The following is a 23851-nucleotide window of genomic DNA, read 5'->3' on the forward strand; positions in this document are numbered from 1 at the left end:
GCCGTTTAGGGTTTTAAAGGTCAGCACCAACACTTTGAATTGTGCTCGGAAACGTACTGGGAGCCAATGTAGGTCTTTCAAGACCGGTGTTATATGGTCTCGGCGGCCGCCCCCAGTCACCAGTCTAGCTGCCGCATTCTGGATTAGTTGTAGTTTCCGAATCACCTTCAAAGGTAGCCCCACGTAAAGCGCATTGCACTAGTCCAAGCGGGAGATAACCAGAGCATGCACCACTCTGGCGAGACAGTCCGGAGGCAGATAGGGTCTCAGCCTACGTACCAGATGGAGCTGGTAAACTGGTAAACAGCTGCCCTGGACACAGATTTGACCTGTGCCTTTGAGTTTTATCTGCTTTCATTTGCTATTTTGAATTGCTGGTTTCTTTCTAAGTTTCTTTCTTCTGATTTTATCATTTTGTTTCTGATTTTGTATGTATTTTCTTGTGAGCTTCTCTGGGAACCATTTGACTGAATGTCGGTATATAAGGTTATATACAGTGTATAGAAGAAGTAATGGCCAAACTTTGAAATCAAGTAAAAGGTCCATGATTGACTTGATCAGTGTTTTATTTTTATTAAAAAGCAACTGGTAGGCTGCCTCCAAATTTGATTGGAGCTGGGGGTTAGGAGATGGATGCTGTATAATTTCCCAACCTAAATGATGAAGTACAGTAATCTAATTTAAGGACGGTGTGTGTGATTTAGGGAGAAAAGGTTAAGCACCACAACTCCAATCAAATTTGAACCCCCACCCCATGCACAGCTGCTTTTAAGTAAAAAAGCAAAACGTTGGTACCTCCAACAATAATGATCATGGAGCTTGTGTAAGAAGCATGGATCTCCTGTGTAATGTGTAGTTTGGTCTGTGGCTGGCCAGGAATATAGGATGCTTTTGAGGACTACTAACCCTGGTCTTAACCATGGCAAGGATTATGGTCCTCTGCTCACAAGTGGTTCCCCTAGCTTTTAACATGCATGTTAGAGGGGTTGTGGGACACAACATCTTCTCACCATCTGTATCTGAAGCAACAGCAAATGTGTTGCAGGTACTCCTGCTCTTTGTATGTGGCCTCATCCAGGGCAAATGAAGTTATGCCAGTGACATTGTCATCTCCTGCTTTAAGAGTAGAAAGTTGAAGAATACTTCTTGTGCCAGAATTGGGAACCTAATGGCTGCTTTTAGATGATCATATCTCTGTTTAATAAACCAATATATGAATGAGTCTTTATTTGTTTCTCCGTTAAGTTTGAGGTACTATTGTCAGGTAATTAAAATTCATGTAGTTCTTCTGAGGCCAGCAGAACAGATGTATTTTGATCGTATCTTCATCTGCATGTCAGGAAACAAACAAGAATGTGTCATTTTGCTTTGTGTCTCCTTTTCCCTTCACTAAAAACCCTACTTGATTTCAGATGACATTGGCAATGTGTGTGGCAAAGGAAGGCTGCATAGTTCTGATTTAAATTGTTCTGTTGTCAGCACTCCTTGCCCACCTTTCATCACCATTTGTGCAGTGAGATCAGAGAGGGTCAACGCAGACTTCTTGTTCAGTGTGGGTAAGTGGCATGTGGGAAATTAAGTAACTGCAACTGTGGGTGGGTCTCATGTCTGCAGACATCCCTGAAATATGCCCTTTGGCTTCAGAGGCTTCCAAAAGGCTTTTAAATAATAAACACTGTGGAATGTTAATGTACTCCTTGTATACATGAAAATGTAAATAAATGCTGTTCTGGTATTTTATAAATAACTCCCACATCTGGGGAAAAGCTGGATTGCCCAAAGGAGGGCAAACTGGAGTGACCACACAGGGTGAAACTATACTGCTGTCCACTTTAATAGTAAAACTTGCATTGACTTAAGAGATGAACAGGATTTTTACACAAGGGCTCAGCTTTATTACAGATAAATTGTCACTTGATACAAATGAGCATTGGTTCATTTTCTGCAATGTTTACTCCTTGGAACACAACCAACCACAAAGTTGCCTTTTACATGTTCCACTGAAAAATGAATGGTGAATCCTTTGAATATCTGGGAGATTCATGCATACACTGGAACTTCTGCTGAGGTTTATGCTGAAAGGTTTGCTGAGTGAGCATCTCTTTCATTGGTTCATAAGATTCAATAAAATGTGGGCTTGGCTCCAACAATTCAGATCTAGCTTTTAGTAAGGTCCCCTTTTACTTTTGTCTAGAAATCCGTTCATCAACCCGTCAGCATGATCATGCTTTATATTCCATTTTTTCCTGGCAAACAACAGCTAAAGCTACAATGATGCTTTCTTCCTCATTGACTCTGGCATTCAGAATAAATAGGAATGCTGGCCAACAACCCTGCCACAAAAATTTATTGTCCTGTGTCCACTGTCTTTTAAAGTATGCCTTTTCCTTAAAAAAAAACAATCATTAAAAAAGTGCCCATTTTTAATTTGTTAAAGAGGCCCATCCAAATCATGTTACCCTTCTCCGGTAGCCATCAACTCCATGGTGGTATAAGAAAGCCTAAATGGATGAACTGCATGCCAAGTAAGAATTTCAAACACTCAGAGCTCAGTTTCCACCAGGAATGTTTGTTTTGTAGCACCAAAAAAGAGATCATTCCATCCTCCTGCCTCATATTTGCAGCAGGCACATGTTCTGCATTACTAGGGGATTTGTACCTTTAAGGAGCCTTTCAATTAAAAGTGAACTGAGCTCATGCTCTTCATATTTTGGTTTAATCCACAAAGGGTGTAGACTTTCTTCATGGTGGCAAATGTTCAATTTGCATGTGCCCATACTCTCCCAGCTTCTTCTTCCACTATTATTAGAAGGCCATTTTAAGTAGCAGCTCACTGCAGGATGCAATTCATGAACAGTTTTTATTGTTTTTGCATATGGTGGATCTATTAACTACAAAGCTAGACATCTGTATTCCACCCTGCATCACTTCGTTGTCGGTCAAACTCTCCTTGTGGAATGCAAATTTCACTATGATCCAAATTCTGAAAGCAGCTGTACTTTTTCAATATCTGAAAACAGCTGGAGTTTTTTGGTTTGGTGTGCATGTTTTCCAATAGAGAAACTTCACTGGTGCACCCTCAAGAAGAGCCTCATATAATTTGTTAGTTACAGTCATGCCTGGGATGCCAATAAGAAAGTAAAGGAACCTGACAATGGGAGCTCACCCTGTCGTGCTCTGTCCCAGCTCCTGCCAACCTAGCAGTTCAAAAGCACACCAGTGCAAGTAGATAAATAGGTATCGCTGTGGCGGGAAGAGAAACAGCATTTCCGTGCGCTCTGGTTTCTGTCACGGTGTTCCGTTGTGCCAGAAGTGGTTTAGTCATGCTGGCCACATGACTTGGAAAGCTGTCTGAGGACAAATGCTGTCTCCCTCGGCCTGAAAGCGAGATGAGCACCGCAACCCCATAGTCGCCTTTGACTGGACTTAACTGTCCAGGGGTCCTTTACCTTACTTTTTTTATAGGAACCTGGCACTTAAGAACAGAAGAGGAGCTTTGTAGGTCTACTGAGGGACCATCTGCTAGGGACATTAATTGGGTGTACGTCCTGGCAGGCCAGGGTTTCAAACAGAATTCTATTAGTGGAGCCTCACATCTGGGTTATTGATTGACACCTGTTTTGAAGCTGATACCGATGAAATAAAGACCACAAATTGGGCTTTGGCAAAGATGACAAAACCAACCACTCTTAACAACAAAACCTAGCCATGGTGCTGGCTGGATTATCTTTCATTTGGCTTGAAGAAAGGCGCTTGATTGCCGTAGTTGTCTTTTTCCCTTTCTGGGGGATTAAATAAATAAATCCCACTTGTGCTCTACACATGCAAAGCTTCTACATTTCAGCCTGTAACCCATAAATCCACCTCCTGGCACCAGAAACTTGGCCCAGGCACAATAGAAACTTAGGTCTGGCTTTTTCACTAGCTCTTGTTTACTTGGCCAGAATTTCAGCTTTGTAATGAGTTTCAGATTTCAGGACAGAAGTGAACAGGTAGATTCCACTTCCTGCCTCATCTCAGGGGACTGGAGAATGGTGTCCCTTTTTATTTCAGGCCACCAGTTTAAATCCAACCCACGCTGCTGCTGTTTGACTCTTTATCACATCGGCATCCAAGAGGCAGATTTAGGATGCCTAGTTGCCCCTGTGATGAACAGAAGTGACACATCTACCCAAGAGGCATTGAAAGAAGACCACAAGGCTCTTTTATTTCACATTGTTTCCCTGTAGGAGCCTGTTCCCGTGACACAAGATGCCCGTCAAACTTCAGCTATTCAAATGGCTGTGACATCTTGCATGCCAGCTACAGTAATACAACTTTAATGTCCTGTTCTATATTTGGCACAATGTTCTCGCTTGGGGGACTTCAACAAGTTGCAACTTTTAAATTGCAGTTGGAAGTGGCAAGGCTGTTCTCCCACCCCACCCACATCTAGTTAAGCAGGTCAAAAAAACAACAAGGATTGCTTGGTGACCCCAGGTTGTAGTTCATGCAGCTACACGAAGAAGAAGAAATGCACCTGACTGACCTCATGCTCATTTCACCTGGAAATGGAGCACTTTGTACACTAATGGAACTAGATGTTACAGCAGACACCAAGTCTTTTTTAGCTCCTGTAATCCACATTGATGCTGCCATATCAGCAAGTGTGCCTATAGCTTGTCAGAAAGTGAGAGGAAAAGTGGGGTGGCCTCATGTACTCCAGGTCTACCCACCACTGGGATATAGGTTCTGGCCAGTTATGTTCCTGACAAGCAGAAAAAGGTTGTTCATCCCTGATCTAGAAGATTATTTTATGCAAAAGAAGAGTGTCCATTTGAAAGAGTACCTATTATTTGGATTATTAGTTCATTCTGTCCAAAGGAACATGGGAATCGCAACAGTTTCTTCACCATTTTAACACGTGTGATCCAATAGTGAGTGAATGTGATGTTTACGAGGATGGCTGCTGTGGTTGGGGAAAGGGGCCTATTTTCTAAAAAAAATAATCCTGAAGATAGGATGAGAATTCCCTCAAAAGAGCCACTCTTCCCAGAAACATTAATCTGACTGACTGACTGCTGTTTAAATTCCATTGCCTACCCTGTCTTCACTTAAATCCATATTCTTCAACAGGTTGTTTTAAAAATATGTTTTCCATCTTAGATGCTAATGTATTTCTGGGAGAACTGGAATTTGACTAATCTTTCATTTAAAGTAGAAATCATTTAATACTCATGATTTGGGGTCAAATCTCAGGGTGTGTGGTATGCTGTGCCCCTTTTTCTGTTAGAATTAAGATGCCACTACATACAGATTTGTTGGTGTGTACTGTATAGGCTAAGGAATGAGGGTGGCTGTGGGTTAAACCACAGAGCCTAGGGCTTGCTGATCAGAAGGTTGGCAGTTTGAATCCCCGCAACGGGGTGAGCTCCTGTTGTTCGGTCCCTGCTCCTGCCCACCTAGCAGTTCAAAAGCACGCCAAAGTGCAAGTAGATAAATAGGTACCGCTCCAGTAGGAAGGTAAACGGCATTTCCGTGTGCTGCTCTGGTTCACCAGAAGTGGCTTAGTCATGCTGGCCACATGACCCGGAACCTGTACGCTGGCTCCCTCAGCCAATAAAACGAGATGAGTGCCCCAACCCCAGTGTTGTCCGTGACCAGACCTAATGGTCAGGGGTACCTTTACCTTTTGCTGTATAGGTAATAACATGCAAAAAACAACAACAACCCATTCAGGCATTTGGGCTGGAAAACATGTGGGCTTAAGTTGTGATGAAATATGCACCCATCCCCAACCCCTCATGTCTCTGCATGGGCCTGTTCCACTTCCTACCTTTCCATACTCAGGGGATTCTAAGTGCATTTGGGCCAAAGTGTTTTGAATCCTCCTTGCTCTCAGAAACCGTGATAATGCATGAACACAATTGTGGTTCTCTGTGCATGTGAGCTAAATGCTCATTATTACTGGTTTCCTCAACGTCATTCAAAGGTCTTCCCTCAATGCTGCGTCACTCTTTTTAAGAATTCATCATTGTATGGTCAAAATGAAATATATTCTGTCTGAGAGATTGCCAGCACCCACCCACACACTGAGCATTGTAATCTTAGCCTTGAACTGTGGAATGTAGTCGTACACATGTTATGGCCGAGCATCCATTGTGTGATGTAACTGTGGTGGTTATCTATTGTTCTATCCAACCAGTGTATTTTTAATTTCTGGATTTGATTAAATGATTAACAGTGCAATAGTGTGCGTGTCACAAGGAAGCCCCTTTGAGTTCAGTGAGACTTACCACCACCCCAAGTAATTATAAATATGCTCCAAGCCATAAGCAGTTCTTAGTTTGAGAACTTTTCAGAATAGAAGTCTCTTTCTCTCTCTTGTATTTGAGGGCTGTATTATTTATTTAGGCACCCTGTAATAAAGATGCCATTGTTTCAGAGCCCTGGCAGAGAAAGCAGAGAGCCAAGCTTTGCCTCGACCACGTAACAATATCGGCCACCCCAGCAGAAGCCACCCTCCTCCTTTATTTATTTATTTGCTGCTGCACACAATGACAAAAACAGCTAACTGGCATGCCTCTCCCTTTGTAGTGCATGCTCACCTCTGGGCATAGCTGTCAAGTTTTCCCTTTTCTTGCAAGGAATTCTAACCGGAATAAGGGAATTTCACTTTAAAAAAGGGAAAAGTTGACAGCTATGTCTCTGGGGAAGGATGAAATGCACGGTGCTTGCTTTATCTCTTTGATTGTTGACAATGATGTCTTTTTTAATGTTGGTTGTTAATTGTGCTTTTAATGCTTGTTGTGTGCTGTCCAGGGACCTGTAGGTGTTACTCAACTGACTTGTTGCATTAGCACAAGGATTACCTCTAGCACAATGGGACTTCCCCTCCTCCCAATGCACGGCAGCCCCTCCCCTCTCCAGATGTGCTCCAGAGGGTTGCGGGGGGGGACGTCCCAGAAGAAATTTAGGGGTTCATGGAGTGTTGAGCTGTAATTCTTATGCTAAGAGGTCCCTGACATGATGCCATGCTGAATACAACCCTGTATCTTCTTTATTTGCCCTGTTTTTCATACTGTAACATAACCCCTATATCAGGGGTAGGCAACCTAAGGCCAGTGGGCTGGATGTGGCCCAATCACCTTCTCAATCCGGCCTGCGAACGGTCTGGGAATCAGGGTGTTTTTACATGAGTAGAATGTGTGCTTATATTTAAAATGCATCTCTGGGTTATTTGTGGGGCATAGGAATTCGTTCAAACCCCCCCCCCCAATATATAGTCTTGTCCCACCACATTTTCTGAGGGACGGTGGACTGGTCCATGGCTGAAAAAGGTTGCTGACCCCTGCCCTATATGTTGTGAGGGAAGAACCATAGTTCAGTGGTTCAGCATCTGCTTTGGATGCAGAAGGTCCCAGTTTTAACCAGTGGCATCTCCGAGTAGGGCTGGGAATGTCCCCTCTCTGAAAGCCTGGAGGTCTGCTGCCAGTCAGAGCTAGATGGACCAATAATCTGACTCAGTATAAAATGGCTTCCTATGTTTGTATAATCTCTTGTGATCATAGAAGATACTGGATAAAACACTGGTGAAATTCTTTTTAGCTTGCATCTAGAAGAAGTTAGTCACACTTTAGTCCCATTGAAATCAGTAGGTAAACATTTAAATCAACGTGACGTATCAATGGAAATAACTAAATATCCTTTGGATCCAATCCATTGTTTTTCTCTCTAATTAGAATTTACAGGAAAATGACGCCTGGTCAGAATTCAAATAGGAAACCCATAATGATGTGAGAACTGGATACGGCAGAATAGGAGCTGAAGTTAAGGAAGATGGGTCAAGCAGAAAACTGAATCTTGCTTAGAAATGCTCAAGACCCAAGTACTCATTAGCCATGAGTAGAAATGCTGTGACCTGGAGGCTGCTGTATAATAATGGATCCCAGCCAGTCAGGAAACCATGCTGGAGGCCACTCAGAGCCTGAACTGAATGTCCAGGGTAATGGCCAAGAAAGATGGCTTGGGTTTTATTTTCAATTCTCAGCCAATTTGGAGTATTCTGACTTGTTTTGCTATTGTAACAATATACTGTAAATTCTCCTCTTCTGCACAATTGATGCCACCGAATACCTGCATAATCCTTGCAAGGTTTCAGAGGTTATTGACAGATATCAGTTGAAACACGCATTCTGAAGACCAATTGATTTTGGACGCAGGACGATTTAACCAACGGAATAGTTTGTTTCATTTGTTTGTGACTGCCAGACTCTGCACAATGTGGAGCAAGAGATCAGGCAGAAACACTTAGGGGGATGTTTGCAGAGTTGTGGCGATGTGCTTGGGGACAAAACGGAGGTATAATAACCCTTCCCCACTATTTTAAGAGAGATTTGGATATCCCAGGTACAAAATCGACACCTGGAGATTTCTTTGGTGTGTATATACATGTGTGTCTGTGTGTTTATTCTAAAGTACAGTTTATAACAATAAAAAATACACTTGGAGACTTCTGACTCCCAATGAAAATCAATGAATTTGGCTGATTGCAGTCCTGTGCATACCTCCATAGACGGAGTCCCCATTTAGTTAAATGAGACTTACTCTAAGGAAAGAGGGTATAGGATTGCCACTCCAGAGAGCAGCTGCCTTTTTGGTTTGGAATGTGCCCTTGTCTCCTAAATCCCATGTAGGACTGGTTCAGGGACTTTTGCCACTGTCGGTGAGACAGGACTCCCCCCACCCCCCCGTTATATCAGAGGATTCTGAAGCACAGCTTCAGTTAGCATTAGATACCAGACGTGCTAGAAGCAGTGTAATAGTAGAAGAGGACAGGAATGTGTTTCCTTAAGCTGCTGGTGAGGTCAGGGAAGCTCAGTCTAGGTGGTTAGGTCTAAAATGCTGAATAAAGAATTGGTAAAGCCAATTTTACACTGACCTTAGTTAAGGATGGGAACAGGGAAGGCAGTGCAACTCATCCTGCACTGCAGTCCTGATGAATGTGGCTCACGGCTAAAAACGAACAAATTTCCATGCCTTGGTTTCGTTAGCTCTGTCGTAGGGGTGGATTTTATTAAGAGCAGAGCAGTGGAGTGTATTGCTAGAGAAAATGCACTGTTTAAGCAGAGACACGGCTTGTAAAAAGGTTTGCTTTTCATGAGTTCAGTCTGAAATCAGAGGGAAGGCAAAAGGCTCTGAGTTTATGGTAGTTTATGTCTGTGAAAATGATGGTGTAGACTAAGAAACTGACATATGCACATTTTCCCTTGTTTGGGCCTCTTGGGCAGTAATGATAGAGGGTATTTTTCTGCTTCACCACAACTCATTATATTTATACACATTATATTATAGCAACACACACACATCTGCTGGAAAATTGCTATTCTGCCCAGACCAAGATCACAGTATCCCATTTCTTGTATTGTCAGCTATAGCCAGATTGCAGTCTTTAACGGGATCTCATTTACCCCTTAGCTTCAGGCAGCTCAGATAAAGCCCAGAAAGACAGGTTGTAATCCAAGACCTTGTTTGAGACTTCAAATGCCCTGAGAGATGCTGATCACCAAAGTTTGCCAGAGGGTTCGGAGGGTAATTGTCAGTTAAACCTGTGTTTGCTGCGAGAAAAACAGTGTTATGTAGATAAGCCTCATGAACTCTGTGGAATGATGGCTTGACTCTGGGCTTGTCCGCCCTGAACTTTACCATGCATCTGAGGCTGTCTGAGTCCAAGATTTCTGGGCATCCATGCTTTTGTTGACTAAATTTGGATTTCCTCAGACCTTGAAAAATCCCAAAAGTAAAGCAAAACCCAAAGTAAATCTGCTGCTATACAGACTGTGGCTGTTTGCCTTCTAGTCAGTCTATCAACAGTTGGCACCTGGGCAGCTGATGGCACAGGCACAGTGAAATATACTCATAGTCGCATAGTGATTTCATGCTCTTTATTGCATCTCATAAACAGTGAATTCTCCCCAAGAACCTGAGGCTTTATAAACATTATTTACACAATGGGTCCCGTGTGATTGGCTGACTCTGCTTCCCTCATAGAGCCTGATTGGGCTGCTCCTGCAGGCCAACCCAGTTGCTGCATTCTAGAATCCTAGCTCAGTACATAATACACAGTACATAACACACAGTCTTCCTCAGACTCCGAAGGCCTTCTGGTGGTTCCCTCACTGTGAGAAGTGAGGTTACAGGGAACCAGGCAGAGGGCCTTCTCGGTAGTGGCGCCCACCTTGTGGAATGCCCTCGCATCAGATTTCAATGAAATAAACAACTACAGTGGTACCTCGGGTTAACAACTTAATTCGTTCTGGAGGTCCGTTCTTAACCTGAAACTGTTCTTAACCTGAGGTACCACTTTAGCTAATGGGGCCTCCCACTGCCACTGCGCTGCCACTGAGCGATTTCTGTTCTCATCCTGAAGCAAAGTTCTTAACCTGATGTACTATTTCTGTGTTAGTGGAGTCTGTAACCTGAAGCGTCTGTAACCCGAGGTACCACTGTATCTGACTTTTGCAAAACATCTGAAGGCAACTCTGTTTAGGGAAGTTTTTAATGTTTGATGTTTTATCATGTTTTTAATATTAGGAGCCTGGCCAAAGTGCACTTCTGGGCATGCAATGCGGAAGCATACACTTCCAGGTTTGCCGTGTTCGTAACCCGAACTTTATGTATCCAGGGCAGTATGTAACTAGAGAGTCCACTGTATTGTCATTGTTTAGTTCTGTAAATTTAAGTTGCCTTAAAATGTTTTTAACATTGTGTTTTAATTGCTATAACCTGACCTGGGACCAGGGGATGAAGGATGAGTAATAAATTGTCATAATAATAATAGCTAGGAGAAAATCAGCTGTGGAGGTGGAATGCAAGGGAGAAGTGCTGGGTGGGAAGAAGGTTAAGTCTGGCATAGGCAAACTCGGGCCTCCAGATGTTTTGGGACTACAACTCCCATCACCCCAAGCTAACAGGACCAGTGGTCAGGGGTGGTGGGAGTTGTAGCCTCAAAAACATCTGGAGGGCCGAGTTTGCCTATGCCTGGGTTAAGTACTCACCATCACTATCAGTTTCCCTCCACATGTTATATTCAGGTTTCTGTAGTTAGGTTTCCCCTGAATGTCCAGTCTGGCCCAGAAGGTGGTGCCTTCCCCGCAGATTTTTTTGCTTATAAATCAGGTGAAGCTACAGGTGCCAACCCTGTAGGCGAATGGAATCTGAAGAATTTAGTTTAATATTTACCTTAGCCATTTGTACTTTGATAAGCAATGGGTCATTCACAGCTGGGTACAAGACATAACACTGTTAGGCTAGTCGTGATGTTTGCTTTACATTTCACATGCTTATTGATCGCATTCTTTTGAGGACGGCTGGATTTTGAAAAAAAGATTAATGGCAGGTGGTGGTGGTTGTCTCACATTTCTGAGAAGCCATTGGGAAAAGGCCTGCTCAGTACCTAAATTACTGATATGAAACCCATAAATTAACTACAAATTAGATTCTCTCGCCAGCTGCAAGACAATGGACCAAGCAGGCTATTCAGGGCATGCCCAATAACATCTTATGTTTCTAAATGTGCTGCTCTGTTTTTGCTTTTTAGGGTTTTGTTGCTGTTTTGTTTGATACCGCATTACATTGTATTATATTGTAGCTTGTCAGTTTCATTGTTATAAATATTGTATTTGGTTTTTTGTAAACCTCTTGGAGACTGTTTTGAGGATTAAGCGCTATACAAATATACTAAATAGGCAAATAAAAATGAACCCCATAAGGCATTGCAGAATAAAATGAGCAGAGAGTGAGAGGCTGGTGGTTGTCTGAGGACTTTAAGAAAAAGGCCCTGGTCAGAACACAGGAAAGAGCCCCAGCCAGATCAAGCAAAAGGCCAACCAGTGCCGGAGGCAATAAACCTCTGAAAACCAGTTACTGGGAACAAAAGGAGGGGAGAGTGCTATTGCCTTCAGGTATTCCATGCAGGCAGTGGTGGACTTTGGGCTCTCAAATTTCAGGGGCACCCTGTGTCACCGCTGCCTGCAAGCAGAACCTGAAGGCAATAGCACTCTCCTCTCCTGTTGTTACCAATAACTGGTTTTCAGAGATGAAATGCTCAGAGCAGTGTGATGCGGTGGACTATGCCTCTGAATACCAGTTTCTGAGAATCTGTACTGTTGCAACTTAGGTCCTGGTTGTGGGCTTCCTGATTGGTCCTTGTGAGAACAGAATGCTGGACTAGATAGCCCACTGGCCTGATGCAGCAGAGCTCTTAGGTTCTTCTGAAAGATGGTTGGCTTTAGACTGAAGGTAAAGGGACCCCTGACCATTAGGTCCAGTCATGACCGACTCTGGGGTTGCGGCGCTCATCTCGCTTTATTGGCCGAGGGAGCCAGCATACAGCTTCCAGGTCATGTGGCCAGCATGACTAAGCCGCTTCTGGTGAACCAGAGCAGCGCACAGAAACGCCGTTTACCTTCCCACCGGAGTAGTACCTATTTATCTACTTGCCCTTTGACGTGCTTTCGAACTGCTAGGTTGGCAGGAGCAGGGACCAAGCAACGGGAGCTCACCCCGTCGCGGGGATTCGAACCGCCAACCTTCTGATCAGCAAGTCCTAGGCTCTGTGGTTTAACCCACAGTGCCACCAGCGTCCCACTGGCTTTAGACTAGGAGGACATAAATTGCAAACCCTGCTTAGCCATGATGTTCATGAAGAAACATTGTGCTGGTCATATAAAGCAGTACAACTATCTCATCCTAGCCTATGTTTCAGGATTATTATGGGGAAATAAAACATTGGCCCTTTTAAAGGTGATGACTGATTTCCTTCTTGCTTTCCACCATCCAGCCCCCTGCAATGGCAGCATGTATTAAAGCACTTGGCTCCATTTGCTATTTCTCTGGCCTCTGATAATCACTTAGTTTAATGTAATCCCCACCCCCACCCCTGGCAGAGAATTACAATCACAACACCGAGTGCCTTCCCTTCAATATGCTTTGAGTTATCCCAGCAGTCTGCAATATGAGATTGCCAGGACATTTCTGGAAAGTAGCATTGTGGCTGTTTTTAGCCACAAAACAGTTTCTGAAAATAAAAGTGTCACTTTAGACATGAGCTGGATTTTCAGCAAATGAATGTGTTCCTTTCTTCCAGATGCAAAAGGTGCTTTGGCTGTGTGTAGTTATTGCTAGCTTTTCAAAACAGACGGAGACTGAAGCTGCTGGTTTCATCACTTTGCTTGGGAATGTAAAAAGCTTTTCTCAAGATGTGTTTTCTCTTCCAGAACGTTTACACATAAAGAGTAATGTTTTGGCATTGTTTGAGGATTTGCAGAAGCCTGGGGAAAAACTTAACTGTGATCCATGCTCTTTGTGCAGATAATAATAATAATAATAATAATAATAATAATAATAATAATAATAATTTATTTATACCCCACTCTTTATTATTTATACGCCACTCTGGGCGGCTCCCAGTCAGTGTTAAAAACAGTACAGCGTTACATATTAAAAACTTCCCTGAACAGGGCTGCCTTAAGATGTCTTCTGAATGTCAGGTAATTATTTATCTCTTTGACATCTGATGGGAGGGCGTTCCACAGGACGGGCGCCACTACCGAGAAGGCCCTCTGTCTGGTTCCCTGTAGCCTCACTTCTCGCAATGAGGGAACCGCCAGAAGGCCCTTGGCGCTGGATCTCAGTGTCCGGGCTGAACGATGGGGGTGGAGACGCTCCTTCAGGTATACAGGACCGAGGCCGTTTAGGGCTTTAAAGGTCAGCACCAACACTTTGAATCGTGCTCAGAAACGTACTGGGAGCCAATGCAGATCTCTCAGAACCAGTGTTATGTGGTCCCGGCGGCCACTCCCAGTCACCAGTCTAGCTGCCGCATTCTGGATTAATTGCAGTTTCCGGGTCACCTTCAAAGGTAGCCCCACGTAGAGTGCGTTGCAGTAGTCCAAGCGTGAGATAACTAGAGCATGCACCACTCTGGTGAGACAGTTCGCGGGCAGGTAGGGTCTTAGCCTGCGTACCAGGTGGAGCTGGTAGACAGCTGCCCTAGACACAGAGTTAACCTGCGCCTCCATGGACAGCTGTGAGTCCAAAATGACTCCCAGGCTGCGCACCTGGTCCTTCAGGGGCACAGTTACCCCATTCAAGACCAGGGAATCCCCCACACCAACCCGCTCCCTGTCCCCCAAAAACAGTACTTCTGTCTTGTCAGGATTCAACCTCAATCTGTTAGCCGCCATCCATCCTCCAACCTCCTCCAGGCACTCACACAGGACCTTCACCACCTTCACTGGTTCTGATTTAAAGGAGAGGTAGAGCTGGGTGTCATCTGCATACTGATGAACACCCAGTCCAAACCCCCTGATGATCTCTCCCAGCGGCTTCATATAGATATTAAAAAGCATGGGGGAGAGGAAAGAACCCTGAGGCACCCCACAAGTGAGGGCCCAGGGGTCTCAACACTCATCCCCCACCACCACTTTCTGGACACGGCCCAGGAGGAAGGAGCGGAACCACTGTATGACAGTGCCCCCAGCTCCCAGCCGCTCTAGACGGCCCAGAAGGATGTTATGGTTGATAGTGTCAAAGGCCGCTGAGAGATCCAGCAGAACTAGGAAACAGCTCTCACCTTTGTCCCTAGCCCGCCGGAGATCATCAACCAGCGCGACCAAGGCAGTTTCAGTCCCATGGTGAGGCCTGAATCCCGATTGGAAGGGATCCAAATGGTCCGTTTCCTCCAGGCGTGCTTGGAGTTGTTCAGCAACCACCCGCTCAATCACCTTGCCCCAGAATGGCAGATTTGAGACTGGGCGATAGTTGGCCAAATTGGCCGGGTCTAAAGATGTTTTTTTAAGAAGCGGTTTAATGACTGCCTCTTTCAGCGGGTCTGGGAAGGCTCTCTCACAGAGAGAAGCATTCACCACCCCACAGAGCCCATCGCCGAGCCCTTCCCGGCTCGCTTTTATCAGCCAGGATGGGCAAGGATCAAGGAGACAGGTGGTCAGTTTCACTTGTCCAAGCAGCCTGTCCACATCCTCGGAGGTAACAGATTGGAACTGATCCCATGTAACAGGACCAGACAGAACTCTAGCACTCTCCCGCCCTGGCCCTGCTCCCACAGTGGAGTCTACCTCCTTATGAATATGAGCGATTTTATCTGCAAAAAACTTTGCAAAAGCATTGCAGGAGATCTTGGGGTCCCTACCAGGCCCCGGTGGTACAGGTGGTTCCGATAGATTGCGAACCACCTGAAAAAGTCTCCTGCTGCTGTTTTCTGCAGATGCAATGGAGGTGGCGAAGAAGGCCCTCTTCGCCGTCGCCATTGCCACTTGGTAGGCTCGACGTTGAGCTCTAACCTGTGTCCGGTCTGATTCAGAATGAGTTTTCCGCCACCGGCTCTCTAGCCGTCTCAACGATTGTTTCATAACCCTCAGCTCCGGGGAAAACCACGGGGCTGTCCGGGCTCCATGCAATCGGAGAGGGCGCTTCGGAGCCAGACAGTCAATAGCCCTGGTTAACTCCGCATTCCAGCGGGCCACCAGGGAATCAGCTGAAAGGCCATCAACATGGGATAAAGCATCCCCTACCACTCTCGAAGCCAATTGGATCCATTAAGTGGCGGGGGCGGACCATCCGAATCGGTCCCACCTCCCTGCAGAGGGGCAGGGTTGCGGAGAAGTCCAGTTGCACCAGGAAGTGATCTGACCATGGCACTTCTTTTGTTTCGCTTTTAGTTAGTGTCAGATCACCAACATCCATAGAGGTGAACACCGTCTAAGGCATGTCCACGGCTATGAGTTGGGCCAAACTTATTCAGGGACAGCCCCATGGAGGCCATGCTTTCCACGAAGTCCCGAGTGGCCCCTTGTAAGGTCGTGTCGGCATGGATGTTAAAATCCCCCAGGACAACCAAGCTAGGTGTCTCCAGGAGAACATCCGCCACGACCTGAAGCAGCTCGGGCAGGGAATCCTTGGCGCAGCGGGGAGGTCGGTACACCAAAATGAATCCTGTACTGCCCCTATTGCCCAACTTCCAGAACATGCACTCAGAAAACTGGGTCTTCCCAATAGGACACCTGGTGCAGACTAATGACTTCCTAAAAATCACTGCAACCCCCCCTCCCCGCCCACATGACCTGGGTTGCTGTGCGTAAGAGAAACCTGGTGGGCAAGCAACGGCAAGGACAGGCCCATCTGCTTCATCCAACCAGGTCTCTGTCACACATGCCAGGTCAAATCCTCCATCCACAATCAGGTCGTGGATGGCAGTGGTTTTATTCATCATCGACCTGGCATTGCACAGCAACACTTTCAGGTCATGTGGGTTTCCCTTGCTGATTACTGTATCCTTCCAGTCAGGACCAGACCTGGAGGCAGGGATAGTCCTCAAACAACGACTAAACCTGCCTCCTCGGTAATGACATGGTCTGGTCTTAGCATAACTCCTCCTCCTGCCCGTGATCACTGAGATCGAGTGTCCCAATACATCCCTCCCTGTGGAACCTGCCCCACCCAATCTATTGGCTGAGGCCCACTCCCAGGCAGCCATGACCCTTCCCCTTAAAAAGCAAAATACAAACTTCTCAATAAACAAGTACGGGATTGGCTTGTTGGTTTACATCCCATCATATATTCAGAATGGCCTTGACATAAACATTGCATTCACCACTTGGGGTTGGAGGAAGTCCTGTTGATGTGTGTAATAGATGCAAAATTTACCCAGGGTCCTCCCTCCTGCTTGGGCCTTTGTAGTTTAGTTTACAATTCCAAGTGACATCATTAATTTAGAAGGTTTTCCAACCACTGGGTGTTATTCTCTGGGAATGCATCTCAAACAACCTCCAATTAATGGGGTTAATTTCCCATCCAAATCTAAAAAGTCTGTAGAATAATGGGGAGCGAGTTTAGTAGAATATATATATATATACACACATATATATATATGTATGTATGTATATATATATATGTATATGTGTGTGTATATATATATATTTTATATATATATATGCTTTCGTAGATTTTCACGGGTACAGGAATGCAGGTTTTGGTGTCTTCGGGTGTCTTCCCGTGTAAGAGTCGGGGTGTCTGGGCGACGTTTCGACGAGGTCTCACTCGTCATCTTCAGGCTGGTGCTTTCGGCTTCTTGTTACTGGAACAGAGCAGAATCTGGTGTTTGAGTTCCTATAAATACTGTTGAGGGGTGTGGTGTATAGCCTCCAACGTTCTGGGCAGAGAGGAAGTTCCTAGATTAGTGTGCCTTTTCTTCTTTTGTTCCTTAATTACCTTGAGGGATATCTTGAGTGATTTCATGAGTGATATTCTGAATACCACTGGGTGGGTCATTAAGTGTAGATTAGTTGCTAAAGCTTTCGTGTCTTGACCTCTTGAGCTTGTGAAGAGTTTTTCTGAGAAGATGGCTGTGCTGCATTTTCTGAGAAGATGGCTGTGCTGAGCACAACTAAATGCAGCACAGCCATCTTCTCAGAAAAACTCTTCACAAGCTCAAGAGGTCAAGACACGAAAGCTTTAGCAACTAATCTACACTTAATGACCCACCCAGTGGTATTCAGAATATCACTCATGAAATCACTCAAGATATCCCTCAAGGTAATTAAGGAACAAAAGAAGAAAAGGCACACTAATCTAGGAACTTCCTCTCTGCCCAGAACGTTGGAGGCTATACACCACACCCCTCAACAGTATTTATAGGAACTCAAACACCAGATTCTGCTCTGTTCCAGTAACAAGAAGCCGAAAGCACCAGCCTGAAGATGACGAGTGAGACCTCGTCGAAACGTCGCCCAGACACCCCGACTCTTACACGGGAAGACACCCGAAGACACCAAAACCTGCATATATATATATATATATATATATACACACACACACACATACACACACACACACACACACACACACACAGGCCAGGTTTTCTATAGACTTGCTTACTCAGGCTATGACTATTAAAAACATTTAAAGAGAGCTACTTAATGTCAAATTGGCTGTTGCTTTATTAAGCTCTTGGAATGAACTCGATGGCAGCCAATAAGGTATTACATGGTCGTTTGTAAATCAAAGGTGCTATGGCATTTTCACAAGGTGTGTGCTTGAATTTCTCTGTTCCTTATTTGGATTTCTCAGCTTCTCTAGAAATGAAGAGTTACCTAAATGTCAAATAGGTTGTTCTGATTTAGAAGCCCAGTTAAGTCCCACTTTGCACCATAGTGGGTGTCATTCAAGTAAGCATTTCTCAGAGTGCTCAGACCATTGAATCCATCTTGCTTTACTGCCCGAGGGAGCCGGCATACAGCTTCCGGGTCATGTGGCCAGCATGACTAAGCCGCTTCTGGCGAACCAGAGCAGTGCAAGGAAACACTGTTTACCTTCCCACCAGAGTGGTACCTATTTATCTACTTGCACTTTGACGTGCTTTTGAACTGCTAGGTTGGCAGGAGCAGGGACCGAGCAATGGGAGCTCACCCCGTCGCGGGGATTTGAACCACCGATTGAAATTAATGAACATGACTTAGTTACACCCATTCATTTCGATAGGTCTGCTCTGAGTAAAACTTTGTTGAATACCAGCCAAGGATCTGGTTTTTATCCCCAAAGAACCCATTGAAAACCCTTCCCCCTATCAATGACGCCCTTGGTCCTCTTTGTTTTTTTCTTAGGAGCTGCCTCACTTGTTTGCTATGTCTTGTAAAAACGTAGCTCCACTTTATAAATTAACTTATTGTAATGACTCCCCACCCCCCACCTCCGTCTGCGCTGCACTTTGGCTATTTTCCACATTCCCCTTGGCTCAAAATGATTGATAGTGAAACTGTCCTTGAAGCAGTGCAGGAATGCTAAGCTTTTTTGTTCGAAGCCTGGTCTCCTCCAGTGAAATGCCTTCTTTCGGTCTCTCTGTTCCGTTGAAAATCATATCCTTATGGAGGAATGAATTTAGCAGGTTTCCCAACCACTGGGTGTTATCCTCTGGGAATGCATCTCCAACAACCTCCAATTAATGGGGTTGATTTGGCATCATTTGGGCCACAGATCTGGCAAAGGGATGACCAGTGTGACCTTGCACGTCAAAATCCGAATCCCCATGAAATTCCTATGAAGTAAGGAGCGAAGGGTAGATGTGTCCCTCATAGTTTTTCTCCTCTCCAAATTGTATACTCTTAGAATTGGGAAGGACCCTCAAGCATCATCTAGTCCAACTCCTTGCAATGCAAGAATTGCCACTAAAGAATCCCTGATAGATGACCATCCAGCCTCTCCAACAAAGGAGGTTTGAAAACTTCGACTGCAGGCCTCAGTCTGGTGGCATGTTAAGCATCAATTCTGGGTGCACAGTTCTGTGACCACTGAGGTATGTTACATGCTGCTGAGGAGCATCTGATGCCTTGGTTTGAGGTCCTTCTTATTGTGACGAGGTGCTTACAGAGGGTTCTGATTATTTATGGCAGCAGGGATATCAAGTTGTTAATAGCAGAAGGCACTGTCAAATGCTGCCTGTTCCAGCCCTATAAAAGTGGACTAGTTTTTAAAACCTTTGGCAGATTTACACTCTAGTAGCTGCCATGTTATATTTCTAATAATGGAGCATCTGTGGGCTGCTGCTGGCCTTTTCCATTACTGTCCGAATAGTTGCACTTGGTTTGGTGTGTTTTGCAGGGCCAAAAGTATTTGCCTGTCATTATGATGTATAGTGCACAACCGACAAAGCAGTTTATCATCAATATGGATGATGCTTCTGGTATTTCATTCTGGTGTTCCTTCCTTCCATAATCTGGAGGAAGAGCTTCCAGACTATATTTTAAATAATAATGATGACGATGATAATGATGATAATAATAGAGAACATTAAGTGGCTAAATCAATGTGGCCTTTCATCCCAGCAGCTAACCAAGCACAAATCTATAACTACTTAGGTTTTTGATGAGGCAATGGAGACAGTTAGAGAATGATTTTCTCTTGTACAATAAACTGGGTGTTGGATTGATGTGTGTAATTGCGTTAGAAATTATTTAGTCAGCATGCATTTATGAGCCTGACACCCTGGGCCCAAAAAAAGCTGCTGGAAAATAAGTTTCATTGCCACCGAAACTGCTGCATAATCCTTTAAAACATAAATATTTGGCTGCCCTGTTGTTTGCCATGGAAAAAAGAACATTCCAGTCTTGCAATGTGCAACCAGTATATTTTATACTGGCATATAAATGTGTGCTTTATACTTTCATTGTTTATAAAACATTACATAGGTGGTATCTAACAACAGGAAGATTAGACAGAATCAACACGGTTTAAGTGATCATGGCTAGTGATGTTGAGCTTCTGTAGTAACTCTATTGCATGTTTTATGGGCATGCCCCAAATTACTAAAACTCTACATTCATGGAAATACTGTAGGTCATGATTTACTGGAAAATTGTTTGGTGCCCGGGGAAATTTTTGAGGTAACAGGGAAGTTCTTGTTCTCACTTGTTAATTGCAGATTGGGTGGCTGTTTAGATTCAGAAAACAAAACCCTCTGTTCTTTGGGTATATGGGTACCAAGGGTATGGAACATAGATTATATGACAAACTTGACAACTATGGTAAGTGTCAGAGGGTAACTTCCAATGATGTCTTCCCGCTTGTGCAATAGAAACCCACCTTATCAAAGGGAATTTTGGCCTGTCTTCTTCCCTGTGCATCTGATCCTGAGAGCTGAAGGGAGAAGGAGAGGAAGAAGCAGCAGCCCTGTTGCACAAACAGATGCCCTCTCACCTCTTCGCTGGATCTCATGCAGAGAAGGAAATCAGCATGGTCATACACTTATAGGGAGAGTTCATTTGTACCTAACACTTACCTAACCCATGACTTAGCACAGATGAGCAAATGCATGGACTTCTGGGGAGAAGTTCGTGGCTACTTTGCTCCTTCTCTGGTCCTTCTGCTGCTGTGCAGTGCTTAGTGTAGTTTGGCTTAGTGTATCAACTGAATCCAAGTGTGTGGTGTAGCTCTCTCCAGGCAAACAATGAACTGTGAACCATAGGGCAAACCTTAGTTAAAGCTTGTGGTTTGCTTGGAGAGAACTAAACCGTGAGCCTTGCTTCAGATGACCTGCTAAACCAAACCATGGCTTCATTCAGGACAGTAGCAGACCAGCTGGAGAAGGAACAAAGAAGCTGTGATCTCCTCTGGGAGCTCACATGTTTGCTCATTTGCACTAAGCCATGGTTTGGCTTAGCGTTACATGGAAACTGGAACGTTATGCATTGGAACAACAAAGTTCAAGGCACTATAATAAATTCATTTACTTACTGGAGAACATATAGTTCAAACATGACTTATGTTAAGACTGAGATTAATACAATATGTCAGAATATGTAAATAGAGTGAGTGATGTTTATTAAATTATTCACCATGGAAGTTATGCTATGTTATAAACTGTTTTGTGATTTGTTAACTATGAAATATGCATTTTACAATTTTCATTATCAATGTGCCTTATTGGTCACAAGACACAAATTACTATTTGGACTCTGTGGCTCCTTCCATCTTTTGTTACTTTGTAACCAGTGATATTTGGTTTTAATCACACTTCTTATATTTTGGGTGGAAAAAACCTTGATGACAGGCAGCCAAGATGCCTTTACCAGATTAAACAGATATCCAAACACCCAATCTAGAAGATATCCTTAGAACATGCCAGCACAAACATGCAATTATCCTCCTTTGAGATAATATGTTATGTTTCAGCAGGCTGGCTAAGCAATGTTGACCATGAGACCATAAATATAACTTGAAAGGGGTTTAATAAAAGTATTGAGGACTGGATTCCACTGTCCCAGGAATTTTGGCCAGAATCAAACCAGTTGCTTTAAATGCACTGATAACCAAGTGGTTCATGCATGCATTCATTCATTCCCTTTGACTGGCAGTTTCCAACAGTTTCAGAAGATGTTTGCTATGTGGCATATGGATGTGGTGGTGATGGAACACCTCTCCAAAGTTCATTTTGGCACACGAAACTAGATGCAATGTTCTTTGGCTCCAGGTGCTTGTTTACAGACCAGATAATTTCCTGCTGTGGAAGTGAGAGCATTTCTTGTGTACCATCAAAGACCTCTCCAGTTATCTGCTGACATCGGCAACAAAACTACTTCTGATAATGTATTTTGTGATGCCCATTACCACTACTTTATTTCTCTGGTCACTTTATTTCTCTGGACTATCGTAATTTTAAAATGTGTTGTGGTGTTGTTGTTTTGGACACTCACCAGCTTGCTAAAACCATGGACATAAAATGCCAGGAAGTTATCTTAGCATTATTGTTCTCCCATCTTGCCAATGCAGACAGAATTCTGCTTCGTGGGGCAGGGGGAAATCAGACTTCAGACAGTCTAGGACTGGATCCAGACACATCAAAGAAGTGATTTAATTAAATGAGTTGTAAACTTCACACAGGGAAGTCCTTTTGGCAGAAAGCAGGACTCCACAGCACCATCTGGTATTATAGTGTTATAACACATATAAAGCGCTTTATCTTTACAAATGTAGCTGAGTCCTAGGAAAGGCTTTTGAAAGGTATATAATGATTTCAATATGTCATCATGGAAATTTGTAGCAACTGTTTTTGTCTACACATGATTGATCTAGCAGGACCTTTCGGTATTAGTATTTGACATATATTTTGAGCTATTTATAGAATTCTAGAGAAACAAAGGATAACACTACTTCTTAGGTTTGTCAAGACATTTGTATTAATATGTGCCCACATTTCACAGATAAATTTGAAAGGATCACACACACACTTAAAATGCAGGCTTTGGCCAAAATAGGAGGGACACTGCATTTCTACCAAGAAGTTCTGGGCACGGCCAAGGACTTCTAAGTTTTATTTCAGTTGAACAAGTGAGCATGTGTTTCACCAATTCTCATTGAAATCATTCTGATTTTAACATGTTAACTTTTGACTGAATGGTGCCCTCCTTTGGAAAACTCACTGGCCCTTCTTATTTATCTTTACAACTAACTGAAGAAATTGGGCCAGTTCAGATAAAACAATCTTGGCATAATTTATTTATGAAACAAAAAATGAGCATTGTGCCTGGACCCCCCCCCTTCTCTCCTTCCATTGTGTGCTGGTTTAGGTACTTGTCTAATGATTTGTGCCCTGTTATACAGAATCCAGGAAATTGTGCCTTAGTCTCTGCCTACTAACCAGGATATGAAAACTAGAATTGGATCAGATTCTGTGTTTGTTCTTAGTTTAATAAACCATGGTTTATTGAGCCAAGATCATTACTTCTGAACTGGCCCACTATTTGAAGTTTGAAAAGTGAACCTTTGGACCTTTATGAAAAAAATGCAGCAATCCTTGCCAGCTCTTCAAAAGTTTTGCTTTTTATATAAATCCTTGTCTCGATGTGATAATGTAGCTAAATATTAACACAGCACCACTTTGTTTGATAGATGTGATCTTCAACTCAGATGCACTGCAAATAGTTTCCCCAAAGCTTTAGACAATTATAAAAATTTCACGTTTTGTGAGAATCAAGATGCCATCAAATCTTATGTTTATAAAACAAAAATGTAAATTACATCGTTCAAATTATAAGCACCCAAGAAGCATAGTGTTCACTATTCTTATGCCTGAAGGATACTGGCACACACTCAGTGAAGGATAATACTTATAATATATCCAAACAGAATGAGGGAAGCTGTCTTGTTTGTAGTGATATATAATCTGAGACACCTTTTTTAGGCTAAAGAACAGGACAAGTTATTTATGAAATGGAAGTGTTCACAGCAATGGCAAATTAGGGCTGCTAATTAGCAAGTGAATCTGTATTCAAGCCTGAGAAAGTCCAGATGTGGAATCAGT

The 23851-nt window shown here is 43.7% G+C and overlaps 2 protein-coding genes across 4 annotated transcripts in view; one reads left to right on the forward strand and one right to left on the reverse strand.

Annotated features, from left to right (window-relative positions):
* Nucleotides 1-23851, reverse strand: part of GDF9 (growth differentiation factor 9) — a 52430-nt gene that overhangs the window by 22475 nt on the left and 6104 nt on the right. The window lies entirely within an intron of this gene.
* The window catches only part of SHROOM1 (shroom family member 1), a 48180-nt gene that overhangs the window by 4462 nt on the left and 19867 nt on the right, over nt 1-23851 (forward strand). Inside the window, exon 2 of one of the 3 annotated variants that reach the window (XM_082213697.1) lies at nt 1413-1556. The exons of the other annotated variants lie outside the window; for them this stretch is intronic. The gene's annotated coding sequence lies outside the window, so the exon portion shown is untranslated. The remainder of the gene's footprint in view (nt 1-1412; nt 1557-23851) is intronic. 3 annotated transcript variants of the gene reach the window in all.

The sequence above is a fragment of the Podarcis vaucheri genome, assembly GCF_965113315.1.
Source record: "Podarcis vaucheri genome assembly, chromosome: 2".
NCBI classification, from domain to species: Eukaryota; Metazoa; Chordata; class Lepidosauria; order Squamata; family Lacertidae; genus Podarcis; species Podarcis vaucheri.